The 19188-nt window shown below is 34.6% G+C and overlaps 1 pseudogene; it reads right to left on the reverse strand.

Moving 5' to 3' along the window:
• LOC123392334 overlaps window positions 1–19188 on the reverse strand; it is an 88356-nt pseudogene that overhangs the window by 26013 nt on the left and 43155 nt on the right.

The raw sequence follows: 19188 nt of genomic DNA on the forward strand, positions 1-19188 counted from the left end.
TTATTCCAAGTGTCCTTTAAGACCAAGGCAGAAGGAGATTTGACACATACACAGAAGACAAGGTGGTATAAAGATGAACCATACAGAGATTCGAAGGTGTATGCTTGAAGATCAGAATGATCAAGGAATGCAGGCAGCCACTAGATCCTGGGACAGCCAGGGCAGGATTCTCCAGACCTGTCACAGAATAAATTTCTGTTGTTTTCAGCCACCCAGATTATGGTATTTTGTAATAGCAGCCATTAGGAACTAAGGCACACTAGACAAAACCTTTTCTTGTGCTTCTCTTGACCCTTTGCCAATCATGTCCATTTAATGGACTCTTCTTTCTGTACAAACTTCCACATATATTTATGTACATTTTATTTCAAGCTCAAACAGTCTCTATGTAATACAACTCTGTACTCTGTTAAACCCAAAATATTGTCAGGAAGGAAGGAAGAAGCCAGGAGCATATTTTAACCAATCAGTTGCAAGCCACATTGGAAAGTTAAGACAACCAGTTTTTGCCATTTTCTTTTTTTTTTTTTTTCAGATGATTTATGTGAAACAGTTAACTCTTCTATAGGAGGAGACTTCTGTAAGTCTTCTAGAGGAAACAGATGATTTGTGTGAAACAGAGTTAAGCTTCTATTTTCTCCCAAGTTTTCGGTTATTCTATAATGTATGTATGACTTTCCACACTGGGACATGGTTTTTGTTCATATGTTGTGACAGCCAGGGTGTCAGTGACAGCAAATATCCCTGTGTCAGTGTCAGCCATGTTTGTCAAAGATTGTATTCTTTCCCCTTTCTCACCACACACATTCTTTGGCACCCTTTTCATTAAGCAAGCCATGACACTCCTTCTGGCCAATGAAATAGGAGTAGAAGTGACACATGTGACTTCTTGCTGGAAGCAGTAAAATTTGCAAGGGCTATTCTTCAGGGACTCTCCTTTTCTGTAGTGGTGACAAAAGGACCTTATGGGGCAAATAAGTGTGTAGTTGCAACATGAAGCCTGGATCAGTCTGAGTGTGGGTCCAGCTTACTCCCATAGGACCCATACTGTCAGAAAGAATAAATTTTTGTTGTGTTAAGCCACTGAGATTTTGCAATGCTTATTGAATCATTTCCTAACCGGTTATGGTAAGTGCAGAGTGTTTCTTTGTTTCTAGGTTTCTGAGAATAATTCAGGTCTTCCTCGACTTACACTGGGGTTCATCCCAATAAAGCCATATTGAAAATATTTTAAGTCCCAACTGCATTAAACACCTAACGTATGGAACATCATTACCCTACACTGGGCAAAAATCATCTAACATTAAAGCCTATTTTATAATAAAGTGTCAAATAGCTCATGTAATTTATTGACTACTGTACTGAAAGTGAAAAACAGAATGGTTGTATGGGTACAGAATGGTTGTAGATGTGTTAGTTGTTTACATTCATGATCCTGTGGCTGATTGGGACTGTCCAGCATCATGGGAGAACAATGTACCATGTATCTCTAGCCTGGAACAAGATCAAAATTCAAAATTCAAAGTACAGTTTCTATGGAATTCACATTGATTTCACATCAACATAAAGTTGAAAAATCATATGTTGAGCCATCATAAATCAGAGACGCTCTCTAGTTTCAGATAAAGACCTGCTAAAGAATTTAACATAATTATAATTTCTTAGTAGCTTTCCAATGAAAGAATTTCAGATTCAGAAAAAACACTCCATTAGCCCAACTGTGGCTGAAAAACATACACTCATTCTTTTTTTCCTTCCACTAATTAGACTATTAACCTCTTGCCAAAAACAATAGCTAGAAAAAAATTTTTAAATATTTTACTTATTTATTTGACCCAGAGAGACAGAGAGAACACAAGCAAGGGGAGGGAGCAGCAGGCAGAGGGAGAGGGAGAAGTAGGCTCACAGGGGAACTGATCTGCAGCTTGATCCCAGGACCCTGGGATTGTGACCTGAGCTGAAGGCAGATGCTTAACTGACTGAGACACTCAGGCACCCCAACTAGAAAATATTTTTTGTGGAATTGTAATATAAAAGTGTTTTTTCCTTTAACTAACTACTTTGATAAAATTTCATAAATTCTCAGAATTTTATTTCCTTCTAATAGAGAAGGACATAGAAATTTGATTAGAGTTTTAGTGTAAAACTATTTTAACAATGGTATTATAAAATAGCACACTTTATATTAAAACCATACATGATCATGGTTAGTAATATATGCATTATGAAACAATTTTTATGTCATGATATTTGAGAGACAAAAATAACTAACATAATTAAAATATTTGATCAATTAACTTAGATTAAACAATGAATTGGTTAGAAAATCCTCACAAAATAGAGAAGTTGACTTTTTTATGCAAAGGAAGGCATTTACTAGCTTGTCATGTCTTCTGAAAAACAGATAATCTGTAATTTCTTGTTCCAGAAACTCCTCATTAGAGATGTTCTCATTGGAGTTTTCCACCAGATGTGAAAGCTCACAGAATTCTCCAGAGAGGTTTATCATAATCAAAACTACAGCCACTTGGAGAATGTGTCATTATTCAAATCTTTAATAGTAAATACAAAATGCACACGATTGAAATAGAAAATAACAAGCAGTGTCCCTCAGGAACCGGACTGCAGGGATCTCTGCTGAAATAGAGAAATTTAATGATCCATGGAAATAGAACAATAATCAAATTTGTACATCTAGGAAGACATTAATATAATTATAACCAGAGGTACTTAGAAGAGCAAAGAGCGTGGTTCTGAGGAGAATGGTCAATTCTGTAGATAAGTAAGTAAAATCATTATTTTGGACCTGATAAAAATTCTTCCCTTGTCTTATCTGAAAACCCTATTTATCTAAGGTTTATTTCTGTTAAAAGTTGACTGGAAGCATGATTCATGAGTTCTTTTGTGACTGATTTGCACCAATTCTCCATCAAGTGTATTATAATGAGTATATTTAACAGTATTGCAAAGCTGACATTTATTTATTTTAAATAATCCTTAATTTATTCAAGGGCCAAACCGAAAAATCGAAAGGGGTGTCAAAAGATAAAATGGCTTATGCAAATGAAACAAATTGAGGTGAAAACAAGGTATCCCCTTGATACCCTTCATCTTGTACTTAAAATTAACAAATCTAAAGTCATTTAGTGAAACACATTTCCACCTCAACAAAATTCATACATAATTTTCACTTCCATATGAAGTTTCTTATATTCAGTCAGTTTAATTATCTACAACCCTTGAGTGACATTTTTTAATCCTTTGTGGTTCACTGAAAAACTTGGTAAAATATAACTAAGCGGTGTGTTCATTAAAATGTCAGAAATATTTTCGAGTCCAAATAGCACAGCACATTTTTCCTAAGTGTAGTAATAATGCAATAACTATGCCAGGAGGGTGTAATTAACAACCATTTAAAAGAACAATTGTCTTAAATTATTCAGGATCTTCATGCATAGCATCTTAATTAAGAAACAAAATTATTTTTAAGTTCATCCATTGGGAAAAAAAAGGAATAATGAAAATAAACTTAATGAAAAATACAAGTTTGCAGAACTTAGTTAATATGTTTTACACATAATATAGCTGCAACTGTTTTGTCAGGGCACTTCAAATATCATTAACATTGACAGAATATTACAGTTTATACAGCATTTCAAAAAGTGTAGCAGTGATTATATTCTACTTGGATCTTCACACTGGCTGTTGTGAATACAGAAACCGAGAGCCCCATTATGTCGCCATTGTCTATTTAATCTGCTCTACTTACAGTAGAGGTATGACCAAGTCCTTGGGTGACAGCATGTACCTCTCTATGAATAGGCCCTGCTCAAGCTTTATGACAAGAGCTCTAAGAACCACCCTCAACCCTTAACATGGGAGTCATTTTGATGGCCAACTTTATTCAACAGCTACTGCCGTGCATTTGTACAGGAGACGATGTTATTTTGTCAGCATGTGGACCTTTTGAGCTAAAGCTGTTCCTCCTGCCTCTCCCTGCAAAAGGGCTGATTGCCTGTTTACCCTGCCATAGGCACTACCCTATCTTTCGGAGACCTTAATTTCCCCTAAGTAAAATACGTGTCTTTCAGTCGACCTTAGATAGTTGGATTTTGAAATGTTTGCATTTTGAAATGATGAGTTTAAGGACACCAAAGTATTTCACAAATGGACTAAACACTAAATGAAAAGAGATTGTCAAAGTAAAAGTTTTTAAGAAGAAAGATGTAACTATGTATTGTTTACAAGAAACGAATTAAAGATACTACCAAGTTGGAAAAAGACAAAAGGTATAAACACCATGAACAAGAAATGTTGATATGGCTATATTAAGGTAGACTTCTAAGTAAAAAAAAATTAAGAGGGACATTTTATAATGACAAAATCATCAATTTATCAAGTAAAAGCACCTCAAAAGTACCCATTAGCAAAGAAATAAAAGAAAAGAAAATCAAAAGGAAAAACGTTGAAGATTCCAAAAAAGTCAAAGAAAGACAGAAGAACTTAAGACGTAAGGATCACATAAAAAGCAAATAACATGATGGTACTTATGAATACAACTTATAATAATCACATTAGATACAATTAGACTAATTTCTAAGATTACAAATCTAAGATTATAACAATAGATTTTTTAAAACCTCACTAAATATTATGACTCCCCTAAAACATTAAGAAATAGGTTAGAATTAAAAAGGGTTAAGTTACATAATGTAAACCCCAACAACAACAAAAAAAGTTTCTATAGTTATATTAATGTCAGATAAGACCGATTTTACATCACAAATTATTGCTAGAGATTAATGTGGACATTTTATAGTGAAAATTCTCAAGAAAGACATGACAATATTAAATTGTAAGGCATCATGTAACCTTAGAAGTATAAAAGGGTATGGAGAAATTTATTTCAAGATGATGGGTTAAAGCACGTAATAGAGCATAAGATGGCACTTAGGTCATTTTCTCATTCACTTAAAATCAGAAAATAGAATTCAGAAGAAAACTAGGTTGTACCTCCTAACTGACAACGAGCTAGGAGTTAATGCTTCGATCTTTTAGTTTCCTCAGCCAAAAATCAAGTGATTATATCTTGTATAAAGAAGGAAAAGTAATGGTAATGCTATGGTGTAGTTTTTAGAAAGAAACTTTTGATTGCTAAGGAGCTACTGCCTCACAGACTCAGCCTCACAATCTCTGAAGTCATGTGGGGTCATATGATAACTTGATGTTCACATTTCTATACGCCTGCCAGCTTCCAAGCATGGGAACGGTAAGCAGCTGGAATTTGTAATACCAACTCACAATGGCTATTTTATTTTATTTTATTTTTAAGATTTTATTTATTTATTTGACAGACAGAGATTACAAGTAGACAGAGAGGCAGGCAGAGAGGGAGAGGAGGAAGCAGGCTCCCCGCTGAACAGAGAGCCTGATGTGGGGCTCGATCCCAGGACTCTGAGATCATGACCTGAGCCGAAGGCAGAGGCTTAACCTACTGAGCCACCCAGGCACCTTTTTTTTTTTTTTTTAAGATTTTATTTATTTACAATGGCTATTTTATATATCACAGCCCTGCTAGGTATTCCCACTCTTCGGATTAAAACTCTGAAGCTCGAAGAGTTTACCTTACTTCCCCAAGCCTGGGTATCTCCCAGGGGTTCTGAATTCTCAATTCCTTAAGGAAATTGTCTCAAAGTTTAATTCACATTTCAGAAAAACTTAATGAATCAGTTAAGCAGTTAGAATGGTTCTTAATTTTGTTTCACAGAGAAAGAGGATTTTAGAGTTCAAAAGTTCAGTACATAATGTGTCTATCCAATCTCATTTTATAGATGTTGACATTGATTGACTGGCTTAGAGTGGCTGCTAATAAATATTTGTTGACTGCATTAATGCAGTCATACTGAATAGCACTGCACAGAGAGTTCAAATTTTGCCACCAATTATCTATGTGATTTCTGATTTCCATTTCTCTAATTATAATTAGTTCAAGTTTACTGGCATCAAATACTCTTTTCAAATGTCTACGATTTTCTAAATCTAAAGGTCTTGCCTGAGGTCATGTACCCAACAGGAGATAGACCTGATACTGGAACCTGCTGTTGAAACGAGTTTTCTCCTAAAATAGTTATTGTTTATACCAACTGCATTTTTCAATTAGAGAATCTCTACTTAAAAGATCTGTTTTAAGTAGGGCACATGAGGTTATGAGCACTGGGTATTAAACACAACTGATAAATGATGGAATGCTACATCTGAAACTAATGATGTACTATATATTGGCTAATCGAATTTCAATAAAAAAATTTTAAAAAGAGAGAGATCTGTTTTATTGTATTGGCTACTACTGATTTATCAAACCAATTTCTGTAACAAGAGCCTGCAATTTCATCTTTAGATTAAATACCACATATGGTACTCCACCTGATCCATAATGCCTAATAGAAACCTCCATTGACTATGCTCTTCCTGTGTGCCAGGCAGTACTCTGAGAGTTTCACATTAACTCACTGAATCCACATGATAACCCTACGAGGTAGGTTCTATCACTATCTCTGTTATATAGGAAGAAACCTTGGGCATACGTACATATGCACGTACGTGCACTTAACTTGCCTTCAATTATCTACATTATAAGGACAGTAAATGGCAAGGTGAGAATTTCTGTTATCATAGTGCCTTTAGTTATCTCTGTTAGAACCAGGGTAAAAATAATACCCATTTTCCTTAGCAGGAAAGAAGATACAGCTCATATTAGAAAAGTTTTTAAACTACAGGATTTGACAAACATGAAACAGCTAAAAAAGTAAGAACCTACCTATGTCAGACTGAAGCTGTGGAGTCCTGAATGGTGGTTTTTCATTAGTGATAGCCACTGGAGATTTCTAATATTTCTGCTGTACTTGTAATTGCAAATAAACGTGGGGAGGAGAGAACACGTCTAGATGAACACAAAACTATTTTTTTTCTCCTTCTCATTCCCAAAATAGAGAAGACATTTTTCAAGAATGAGAAGAAATGAAGCTTTTAGGCTTAATGCAATCAAATGTATTCAGAAATCAAATGTAATGCATTGTTTTAACCATCCACGAAACTAGTGGTTCTTTCCTCAATTGCACCTGACATTCTTTCCAAAATATCACTAAATGCTGACATGCCATCATTTGACAGAGATTGCTTGTCAAAAACAAAATATATTCTTAGAGTGTCTTTCAATAATAACAGTACTCACAGCTGTGAGAACAAGGAAAAACTTCCCACCACCAGCCCCCACTTCTTCCTTTATTATCCATCCTTTTGGGAAATGTCAACTTGCAGAAATCTTTACTACATAGAGAATGACTCTATCAAACCATAAACGCCCCTGAAGTCCTATCATGACTCTGCCCACTGATATATCAGTAAGTTAAGGATAAGGTGTGGAGTTCGTGGTGCTAGTAGGAGTCTGTTTATATTTCCAAAAGCCTACCAGCTAGCCTTTTTTCAGTTTGCAATATTTTTGTTCACACAGGCCTTTGCAAGCTCCACTTTGAAACAAGCCATTAAATCATATGGGGATTATTGCATAAATAATGAATGAACAGAGAAAAATGGGGTCATTTAATTTTCTTTTAAAAGGAATAGACTCTGGATTAATCTTTGAAAGTTCTTTGGGGAGTAAAATTCATTACTCTGTCATATAATGTTCAGAGCCTTTCTATTTATGATTTTACAAAGAACCTATAGTGCAAATTTATAACCTGTATGCATCTAGGTATGCATTCATATTTTATGCGTAATTAAGTAAATTTAATATAATCAACAACATACACTTCAAGAACATTAGACTTTTAAAAACACAATTTTACCAAATAAAGAAGTATACTTATTGTTATAAATAATATTATATCATGTTATAAAGCATATATTATAAAGTGATTATCTTATATTACATTTAACTGTAAAAGTTTTTATCTCGGAAAATACTTTATTTCTTAAGTGTTTTGTAATGCAATTGGCTGAAAATGTATGTCTAAATGTGACAAACTCACACAAACATCCATAAACACAAAAGTTCAAATCAACACTATTTATAATATTGAAGCAGGAAATAAGCCAAATTAATCAAATAATAATGATTTCCATATAGCAAAAAGAAACATAACCACTAAAAGGATGCTATTAATCTATATTTATTGAATAGTCATTTTTATAGCATATTATAGAATATTTAGATCAAACTTATGCATTTGTTTGTTATGTGGATATAAGAGTTCCGGTTACAGATTTATATCCATGATCTTACCACTTTTTACCTCCTGTATTGGGACTCCACCAGACAAGCACAACTAGTAGAAGGTGTATATGTATAAATATATACATATACACATATGTATATATTTACATACACACATACACATGTATACACACACATACACATGTGTGTGTGTGTATACATGTGCATGTGATAAGAGAAACAGAGATGCCAAGGAAGTAAGGAAGTAGCTTCCATGATTGTGGGGACTGTGCAAGCATGTGTGAAATCTGTAGTGCAGGCTGTCTGGAAAAGAAGACGATAAGCAGGCTGGAATTCATGTGCTTAGCCCAAGCTGTTGTCTACAAGAGAACTTTTCCTACATCTACAAGGAAAATTCAGGCGTGGCTTTTAATATTTTCCAACCAATTAAGTCAAGCCTATCCAAATTATCCAGGATAACCTCTCTAATTACAGTGAACTGATGGGAATTTTCATTACATCTGCAAAATCCCATCATAGCAGCACCTAGACTGATGATCAACTGAATAACTGAGCACTGTAAAAAAGCCGAATTGACATCTCAAAAAAGCCATCATAAATCTCAAGCAACTATCATCTTTCTCTTGGGTCACTATAATAATCTTCTAACCAGGCTACTTGTTTCTGCCTTTAGCCTCACTGACTCTGATCTTAACAGAGTAGCTGTAGTCATCATGTAACAAAAGACAGATTATTACATTGCATTGCACAAAACACCCAACAGCTTTCCTCTATACTTAGAGTGAAACTGAAAATTTTTACTATTACAAACAACTTTTGTGACCTCTTATTCCTTCTCTAATCATATTCCTTAGGTCTAACTACCCCATTCCTACCTATGCCCATTCACTGTTGCAGTCACACTGGCTCCTCACTATTTTGTAAAAACAGCACAATGCCTACAATACTCTTTCTCCATGTGGACAGGTATTGGATGATTTCTTTACAGGCTCATCCAGTAGACTTGTTATAGTGGAGGGAATAATTAATCAAAATAGGGCGATAAAACTTACTCAAATTTAAGTATACAATGAAAGAAAAGTGTGTGTGTTGGGGGGTGGTGAGAAACAGAATGAAGCGGCCAAGAATGTAGAAAATAAATTATCTAGCACATGAGATAAGAGAAAACAAATGGAGTACAAGAAACATTCAATAAGATAATGCCAAGTAATTTTCCAAACACATCATATTCAAATTGAAAAAAAAAAAGATAAACAGCAAAAACTTGAAGTCAACAAGAAAATAAGAATATATTACAACAGGAAAAAAAAAAGATAAAAATTAGAACAAATTCCTTATCTGAAAATACACAAGCCTGATGACAATCGAGAAATCTTTCAAGTGTTTAAAGAAAAAAAAAGTGAACTCAAAATTCTATGTCTTATAAAAATGCCTTTCCAAAAAATCATGTCTAAGTAAGAAAGTGTGTGTCCAAGCAAAACTAAGATAATTTATTAAAATAATTTTTTAGTTTGTCTCCCTCCCAATCCCATCTTGTTTCAAAAAAAATAATAATTTTTTAGTATTGTCAGGGAAGCATTTGTTAAATATCACTGCCATATATATGCCTTACAAGCATTCTTCAATCTCTCTTCTTTCTTTTTTATGCCCTTCCTTCCCCTCACTTCAATCAACAGTGTAGTTGGAAAAAATTGGAGAGAAAATATTTAGGTACTTGACTTAGCCAAGAATCTAGGTCACTTCATATTGTTGTAAAGCAAGAAAATTGGGGGTTGAAAAACCCAGTCACCACAGACTTCACTAAACATGCAAAATATGTAAATCTGTCTTTCATTAACCACTGTCTTGGAGAAAATATAGTGTTTTTGGTGGCTTTTTCTTTAAAGAGAATCCAGAAAATCATTTTCATTTTAAATAATTATGTAAATAGTAGGTGAAATGTTTACATTAGCAGGTCCTTCTTTAGTAATTCATGCAATTATGAATAGAATCCTTTATTTCATGCTCATATTATAATAACTAATATTACCACTGCCATTTTTAAATAAAAAATGTCCACACATAATTCATTTTCATATCCTTCTTTTCATTTTTTTTCTGTCTAAAAACAACAAATAACAGAATCCCCCCTCTTGAATTCATTGGAGTATTAAAGAACCTCTCTCTGTTTCTCAGTGGAAAGCAGAGATTTACAACAGAGTGTGGCAATTCTTCTTAAACTATAAGCTATGTCTCTTCTTTTTCCATTAAGAGATGCCTTTGACATGAAATAGAACAGGATTTGGCTATATCAAAGCAAGGTAAAAGGAGCAGCAAGCACATACCTGTGCCTGTTACTGTCTACCAAAAGAAATGTTGATAGAAAAAAATATACCAGGGTAGATCACTATATATGCATAAGGAAATAACAAAATTCTGGAAAAGATAAAAGTAAAAGACTTTTTTGGGGTGCCTGGATGGCTCAGTGGGTTAAGCCTCTGCCTTTGGCTCAAGTCATGATCCCAGGGTTCTGGGATTGAGACCCACATCAGGCTCTCTGCTCAGCAGGGAGCTGGCTTCTCCCCCTCTCTGCCTGCCTCTCTGCCTACTTCTGCCTACTTGTGATTTCTCTCTCTGTCAAATAAATAAATCAATCAATCTTTTAAAAAAAAGACTTTTTTTTCTTATTTTAGCTGTTTTAAAAGATAATTGTATAGTGCAAATATAGTAACAATATCTTCCAGGTTTGTAGCATAAGAAAAAGAAAATTTATGAAAGTGATAGCAAAAAAAAAAAAAAAAGGTTAGAAGAAAAAATTGGAAGTATATTGTAAGAATTTTACACTGCACATAAAATCACATATTATTATTTGAAGATAGACTGGGATTAATGAAAGATATATATTTTAAACTTTAGCACAACCATAAAACTAACACTAAAATGAATTGAAAATAATACTGAATATAAATAAACACTAAATACAAAAATAAGTTAGATGCCAATAGTAGAGATAACATAGAATTTAAGTACTGAATTAATAGAAATCATGTAATAAGGCAGGATCAAAGAACAAATGAAATAGAGTAAAGAAGTAGGAATATGATAAATTTTAATCTAACATACCAATAGTCATAATAAGTGTAAATGGTCCAAACACACTATTTGAAAACTGTCAGACATTCAGATTGGATTAAAAATCAGGACACAGCTAGATGCTGTCTATAGAAACCTGTTTTAACTATCAAGACACAAATAGGTTGAAAGCAACAAGATAGAAAAAAGATATATGATATAATCTCTATGCAAAAGGATGCTGGAGTAACTATATAAATATACAAATCAGATCTTAGTCCATAATATATTACCAGGCATAAGAGTCATTATACAATGATAAAGAAGACTATATCATGATTTTCTTCTCTTTTATCAATACTTGCTGTTAGCATTAATATCCAAAGTTAGAACCTTAGTAATAAGTAAACAAAAACAAAACAATCTCCTTGTATCTAAGTTTTAAATAAAAAATGTAAATATGTAAAAATGTAAATGACATTTCATATGATATAAATAAATTTAAGGTAGACTTCCATTTTTCTTTTCCACACAAAGAACTATCATCTTGTAAGAAAAAAGAAATTGACACATTAGCTGACAAAAATAAGATCTAGATATTAAAATTAAAATCTATGTATAGTTTGTTGTTGTTGCTGAATTTTTCTTAAATCTATCTATGATTGTTGATTTTTCAACTTGAATGATCCACTGGGTACCCAGATAATTGGTCATACATTATTATGGGTGTTTCCATAAGAGTGTTATTAAATAAGATAAACTGAGTAAAGCAGACTGCTTTACATAATGTGACTGGGTCTCATCCAATCAGTTGAGGCCTAAATAGAAGAAAAAGTTAACCTCCTGAATACGAGAAAATTCTCCTGCCTGATGGCTTTTGAACTGAGATATTGTATCTTCCTGGTTCTTGTTCTGCAGCAGCTTCCAGCCTTTGAACTCAAACTGGGACATTGCCTCTGGAGATTTTGGACTTGCCAGCCTCCCTAATGAACGAATGCCAGCCTCCCCTTATAATGAATGAATGAACAAATAAATAAACAAATCTTACTGCTTCTGTTTCTCTAAAGAAAGTGACTAAAACACCGTCCTACACCTTTTCTTTTTTTCCTAAGGACTGTAGTCCCCATATTTTCACATAACGCATATTAGAGTACCACTTGAATTTCCAAGTCTCAGGTTGAAAATTTATTATACAAGAGAAATTTGAAACTGATTAGAGACTTATTAAAATAGTAGCATGAAAATAATGATTATATAGCCTGTGGTAGAAGTCAGGGCTTAGGCAGTGAAATGAATAATTTAAGTAAAAATTCATGTCACACTGAGTAATACTGGAGTCAATCAACTTCTGTTCTTTCAGCCTCTATTTCTATTTTTATCCCTATAATCTTGCAAATTGTTTTTTTCTTTTGTTATTTTAATGAATGCTGGCATAAAGGTTCCATTTTAATACAAGTTTAATAAGGAATCCATTTTATTTAACGGCCAGTAAGATAGCATCATTCCATAGTTACAAAGTTTATACTTCCAAACTGTGATGGTTCTGTTACGTAAATTAGTTCATGAACTAATTTATGTAAATTAGTTAATGAGATATTAACACAAAACTGCTGCTAACTTGTGCCACTTGGATTCTACCTGGTCTCTTAACTTCTCTCAGTATATTCTGTCTAGTTGCACTGCAATTAGCCGTTCATAATATGAGCAAAGTGCACTTTTCCAAAGGCTAGTGTGGTCCTGTCAACCCTTTGACAAAGGCATCTTCCCGTTTTCAGGATATTCCAGGCATTCCCCACACAGCCTCCAAATCAGCTTGTTTCCTCAGTTTCATTTTCCAGCTCTCACTCTGGCTGCAGTTTGATTTTTCTCATGAGAATGTTTAACTTCCCAAGCTCCTCAATTTTCTACCTTCTATTCCTCCCCTTTCTTTTCCCCAAATCATTCAACCTTCAAACCTTTCCTCGGTTTCCCTTTCCCAACTGGCTGCTTTCCTACCACCCTGAGTCATGCTCTCGCAGCATGACGACTTCATCTAGCATGGTTTTGATTTTACACTTCTTTGAGAGAAGTATACTTTTTGTACTTTTCTCTCTCTCTCTTTCTGTCTCACTGCACTATAAACTCTTCGAGGGCTCTGACACGTTTTTGTTATTTTTTTTTAATCTTGTTTTGACTTCCAAGTGCCCACACAATGGTTGGTCTGTACTAAATGCTCAATAAACAAGTGTTAAGGGAGTAAATAAGTAAATCATACTAGTGTACAATCCACTCGAATAATTTGTCTAGTTTCTCTTAGCCATATCAACAATTCTAGAGAGAAATAGCATATACAGTGCAGGGTCTGATGTGGAAAACAAAACAAAACAGCAACTCTCTTTTTAAGTACCTAACTAAAACATTTGGTTTAGCTTATATGTGAAAGGATGTGGCATTTAAACTTTAAATAGATCCTTCTGGTTATTGTGTAATTCAAATAATTTTTGTGTTAAGTACCCTTTTTCTTAGTAGACTTACTCTCATAATTTCCCCTTGCTCATGTCTTTTTCTCTTTTTTACTTACTCCCAAATATAATCAAGCCTAAGAAAAATCATAAATACAAAGAAAAATGGGCACTCAATCGACTGTGGAGAAAAGCCTAACTTTGAAAGGAATCACAGATATTGACAGGATGTAAAAACTAAATATTTTCACTAGAAGTTCATAACCTATAGGTAGTTAAACCATAGACATGAAAAAGAAATCTACAGGAGCAATATATTTCAAAGCCATTGTGTTTTAAGTTTTGGAGGAGGGTTCTGATTGTGGCTGACACACACATGGGATAAGGTTTTTATTTTGCAGGGTGGGTAAAATAACTTACTTGAATACAAATATGAGTTATATGAGCATGCTTCAAATGGAGAAATAGGGCATGTTTACACACCTTTTCCCCTACTCTCTTCTATTTGCTGGCAATTAAAATTACATTGGCTAATAATTTCTGCTCATTCATCAGTTACTTCATGTATGATAGTTTTAAAGAGTGAAGACAAAAGCAAAGATAAAACTATATTGTAGCAGTCAGAAAGTGGGGAAACCAAATTGGAATTTTCTAGTGGGGAATTCTGGAACTCTATGGAAACCTGTACTGTCCAAAAAGCAGCAGGTTCCTTTTTAGTAGATACTTCCCATCTGCCTATTGCTGGAACACATCTTATTCTGCCTGTGAGCCTGCTTCATTGGTTGGCTCCCAGGCATTCAGAATTTGGTCTGTCTTGTGGGCAAATGCACAATAGCTTTCATTAGGTTCAAAGAGCTATGGGCCTCTTGCGTATCACAGAAACTCCTTGCGTCTGCACCTTCATATTACTAGTGTATAGCTTTGACTCCTTCCTTTCCTCTTCTTGTTTTGTTTTGCTTTGTTTTGATTCAGCCATTAGGTGTTCTTCCCAGCTGCCATGTCACAACAGTGATAACCAGAACTTGGGAAGAGTTCTGGTAAATTGTTATTTATAGGAGCTGCTCACTTAGCTGTGCTTTACTGGTTCTCAGAATTGGCTGAACATTTTAACTTCCTGAGGACTTTAAAAACCCTAATATCAGGTTTCCATTACTATAGACTCCCATTATTTGCCCGTGGTGTGACCTGGAAACCAGGATCTAAAACTACCTCCATTGACTGCGTATTAGAATCATCACCAAGAATCGCCCTCTCTATTCCCTCAACAAAAGGTATCCTTAATTTGGATATTTTTGAGTTAGAAATAATGAAATATTTGATATTTAGTTATGAAGCCAATATCATGTTACTAATGTGCTTCTAAAAATGCATAACTTTTGGAAATGGAATATTGGAATTTGTGATATGAATCATCTTTAATTAGGAAATATTATAGATAGTGGGAAATGTTTCTAAAGCTATTATAAAAATGTAGGACTGAGAGTTCACTGCATGGGGAACCAGAAATAAAACAATGTTTTGATTAATAGATGGCAAACAATCTGGAGAATTTATTCAATAACTACTAGGGTTAACATCTAAACAACTGTAAATATTTTATGGGAAAATGTGCAGATTATTTCAACCAGCAATAGCTACCCTTCATGTTAATTACTTATGATGGTTGTTTCACTTACCTTTGTCTGATTTATGCCTGTACATTTTCGTAAATTTCTTTTACACCGGAGAAGACAAAGGTATTAGAATTTCATAGTTCATTCCAAAAGGAAATGTTAAATTTGCACTTATATAGGACCAAAGGGTTTAATCAGTTAAAGAATGAATGTTGTAAAATATGCTAAAAATTTATATCATTGAAGAGTGGAGATATTTCTTATAAATAGAATGCCCTTGACTATGAAAGCTTACACAGAAACCCTCTCAGCATTAAGCATAAGATTAGTAAGACTGGCCTGGACAAGTCTGTCCGGCTTACAGCTTACAGAATAGATACAATGAAAAAACAAAATTTTAATCTATACATAAGAAAATTATGATGTTTTGTAATTATAAAGGTATAAGTAACATATAAGAATAAATTATAATTTCTGATTGCTCTATTTACTATTGAGTGAAAAGGTAGCCATTCACAATTTTCAGTACAATCTTAAACTTTGACAAAAGTGAGAAAAGGGGCACCTGGGTGGCTCAGTGGGTTAAGCCTTTGCCTTCAGCTCAGAGTCCTGGGATCGAGCCCCACATCGGGCTCTCTGCTCGGTAGGGAGCCTGCTCCCCCCTCTCAATCTGCCTGCTTCTCTGCCTACTTGTGATCTCTGTCAAATAAATGGGTAAAATCTTTAAAAAAAGAAAAGTGAGAGAAGATATGTAAGCAATGCCACTTTATATTTTAGTAGATTCAGACATGCTATAAATATTTTCATTGCTCTGTCTCCTTATGACAAGTTGATTTATCTTTACATATTATTTATCCCCAAGTTTTTCACAGACCTTTTAAACAGACTTTCCCCATCTATTCTGTCCTTTGTTAAATAATTGAAAATAATTGTAGAAATTGAATATGTCCTACAACAACAGTCCTTCACCAATTTATCAGAAGCTACGTTGAGTGTGCTCTTTAATTTTTTTATTAAAATATATTAACTTTTAATGGAAAGAACTTATTAGAGGTAGTCAAAAGTGAACTGAAGCCTGGAAATAATATTTCACAGCTGGCCCAGGTAAATCCCCAAGGCTTTCTGATTTTAATTTCCTCATCTGTGAATAAAGGATAAGTCTACCTACATTTCAGGGTGATGAAGAGTAATTTAAAAATGTAAGTGAAGAGTGTAGTGGTGCATGGTATGCAGCAGATCATAACAAATATGCCCGCTACTACCATTCAGTACTACTATTGCTGTGCTAATTTATTACAATTATTTTGTTTTAATCAAATATTCTCATTTATTTTTACAACAGCCATACGAACTAGGCCATATTAATTACTCTCATTTCACACAGAGGAAACTGACACTTAAGAGAAAGTTGGTTGCTGCCTACAGAAATATTTGAACTAACAGTGTTTGGCTCTAAGACACCTGCCTGAAGAATCCAGCATCGCTTCTTTGCTTCCATCTGTTATATTATTGGTTGGCTGAGTTGTTACTCCTGGGACCATCACCCGAGGCATTCTTTCCTTTCCTTTCCTGTGTTGACTCACCGACTTTCTGTCCCCAGTTTTCCTCTTTTTCCATTCTACACCCGTGTTTGGAGAAACACATCTTTCCTGAGAAAAGGGTGATAGACAGAAATTTAAAACATGGGCAAAAGGAAAGAATATCATGTAATGAAACCCCGTATATTTATCACCTAAATTTGATAATTTTCAACATATGACCAAACACCACCATGGATTACAAAACATCGTTAGCCTAGACCATATTTAATACGTGAGCATATATCTCTAAGCTATGACGTTTTAATATTATTATAGTAACATACATTATATAATACTTTAGCAGCCATTATTAATCATTGTTTGGAAGAGGTAACATTTGAGACCTTGCATGACTAAACTGTCCATTTCAAGAACACAGTTTCTGTATAGTCTTTCTGATATAAAACTCGAGAAAAAGAATTCTTTCCTATTCTTATTAAAGACCTTTACTAATTTATTAATTTCTGGCTTCCACAATTGCTCTTGAGAAGTCAAAGGCAATTCACATTCTAGATCCTTTCTATGGACCAGGTTTTTGATTCGTAGCATATTTTCAGATCTTACTTTTATTCATGGTCTGCTGAAATAGCACAACTCTGTGCCTTGCTGGGTGCTTTTGTAATTGTGCTAGGGCTGCCACATATGACCCTCATTATGTTCAGGACTCATTTTCATCCTCTTGGGTATTTTTTAAATTACTTTTAGACTATCTTTTTGACTCACTGATATTTAGAAGTGTGTTTAATGTCTTCTATTTTAGCCAGCAAAGGACAGCCCTGGCTTACATGTGAGGGCTCTGGTTCCAAGGACAAGTTCATTTTTAGTGCTATTCTGGTCTTCGTTATACATCTGGTCCACCAGGACAGCCTGCTGGATTTGTGCTGATGTCACCCATGGGATAGAGTACACTTCCCTGGATCTTCGTGTAGCTAGGTAGAAATCCAGGCCCACAGACTGGTGAGCACTTCTATACCTCTTCCCCAAAATCCAAACAGAGAGGCACCTGCTTTGGTGTCCCCATGAGGTACAGTGTTTCCTTGAGCCACCAAGTGCAGTTAGGTAGGGTATAGGAGACTCTGGGGTCAAAGAACAGGATTTCCCCACATCTGCTCTCCAGCCAAGCAGCTCTTCTAATAAGCATTCCTCCAGAGAGGGATTTGCCTTCTAGAGACACCTGGAGGAGAACTGAGAAGCTTGGCCTACTAGAAATCAGAGTTGTGGGCAGGGAATGGAGCACCCACCTGGTCTGCACCTAGGCCATCTATGTAAACAAAACGGCTCCCTGCAGGAGCTGGTTGGGAGCGTGGTGATGGGTTCCCCAGCTCTGTCTTCCTTGATGACCCTATTGTGCGTGGCAAGCAGCCTCACCTGGAGCCATTTGGAGAGATAAGGGATGCTCATGTATTTTTGTTTTTTTATTTCTGTTTTGCTCTGTTGTGTTTTATTTTCTGTTTGTGAGTTTCCTTAACTTTATCTTCCAACTCTCCTATTGGAATTTTAAAATTCTAATTTTAAAATTTTAAAATTCTAAGATTTAATATCTTTAACTTAATGAAAATTCTTATTCTCTGAAACTTCTTTGAAACAACTGCTATATTATTGCTTTGTGTCGGTAAAATCCTTTTTTTTTTTTTATCTTTAAGGTGTTAAGATTTATTTGACAATTTCTTCTTTCCTCTTAGCACCGAGACTTTTTATTTCCACTTTGCTTCTTGCTTATTTTGTTTTTAGTTTTTCATATTTCAGGCTTTCCTCAAATGTCTGGGGACCTTGGTTCACTATTGACATTTGCTACTGAAGAACTAAAATGACAGTAAGAGTTTCTGTGTGCCCTCTAGCTTATTGTTAATGGATTTACCTGGAAGGTATTGGGCTTTTAAAAAATTTATTATTATTATTATTATTATTATTAGGGACTACAGAATAGCATGAAAAATAAAATCCAAATGGTACTAGTTAGCATGAGTCACAAAATTTCTTTTTCTTCTATTTTCTTCCTTTCTTTCTTCCTTCCTTTCTTTCTTTTTTCTTTTTTTCTTTCTTTCTTTCTTCCTTTCTTTCTTTAAGAGGGAGAGCTTGAGGAAGGACAGGGAGCCAGGGAGAGTGGGAAGCCTAAGAAGGCTCCATGTCCCAATGCAGAGCCCAAAGTAGCACTTGATCTCAATTTTGTGATCATAACCTGAGCCTAAATCAAGAGTCAGTTACTTAACTGAATGAGCCACCCAGGGACTCCCAACTCTCAAGATTTCTAAGAAAAAATTGGCTTC

The sequence above is a fragment of the Mustela putorius genome, unplaced genomic scaffold (genome assembly GCF_011764305.1).
Source record: "Mustela putorius furo isolate JIRA1106 unplaced genomic scaffold, ASM1176430v1.1 tig00000508_pilon_pilon_pilon, whole genome shotgun sequence".
In the NCBI taxonomy this organism is placed as follows: domain Eukaryota; kingdom Metazoa; phylum Chordata; class Mammalia; order Carnivora; family Mustelidae; genus Mustela; species Mustela putorius.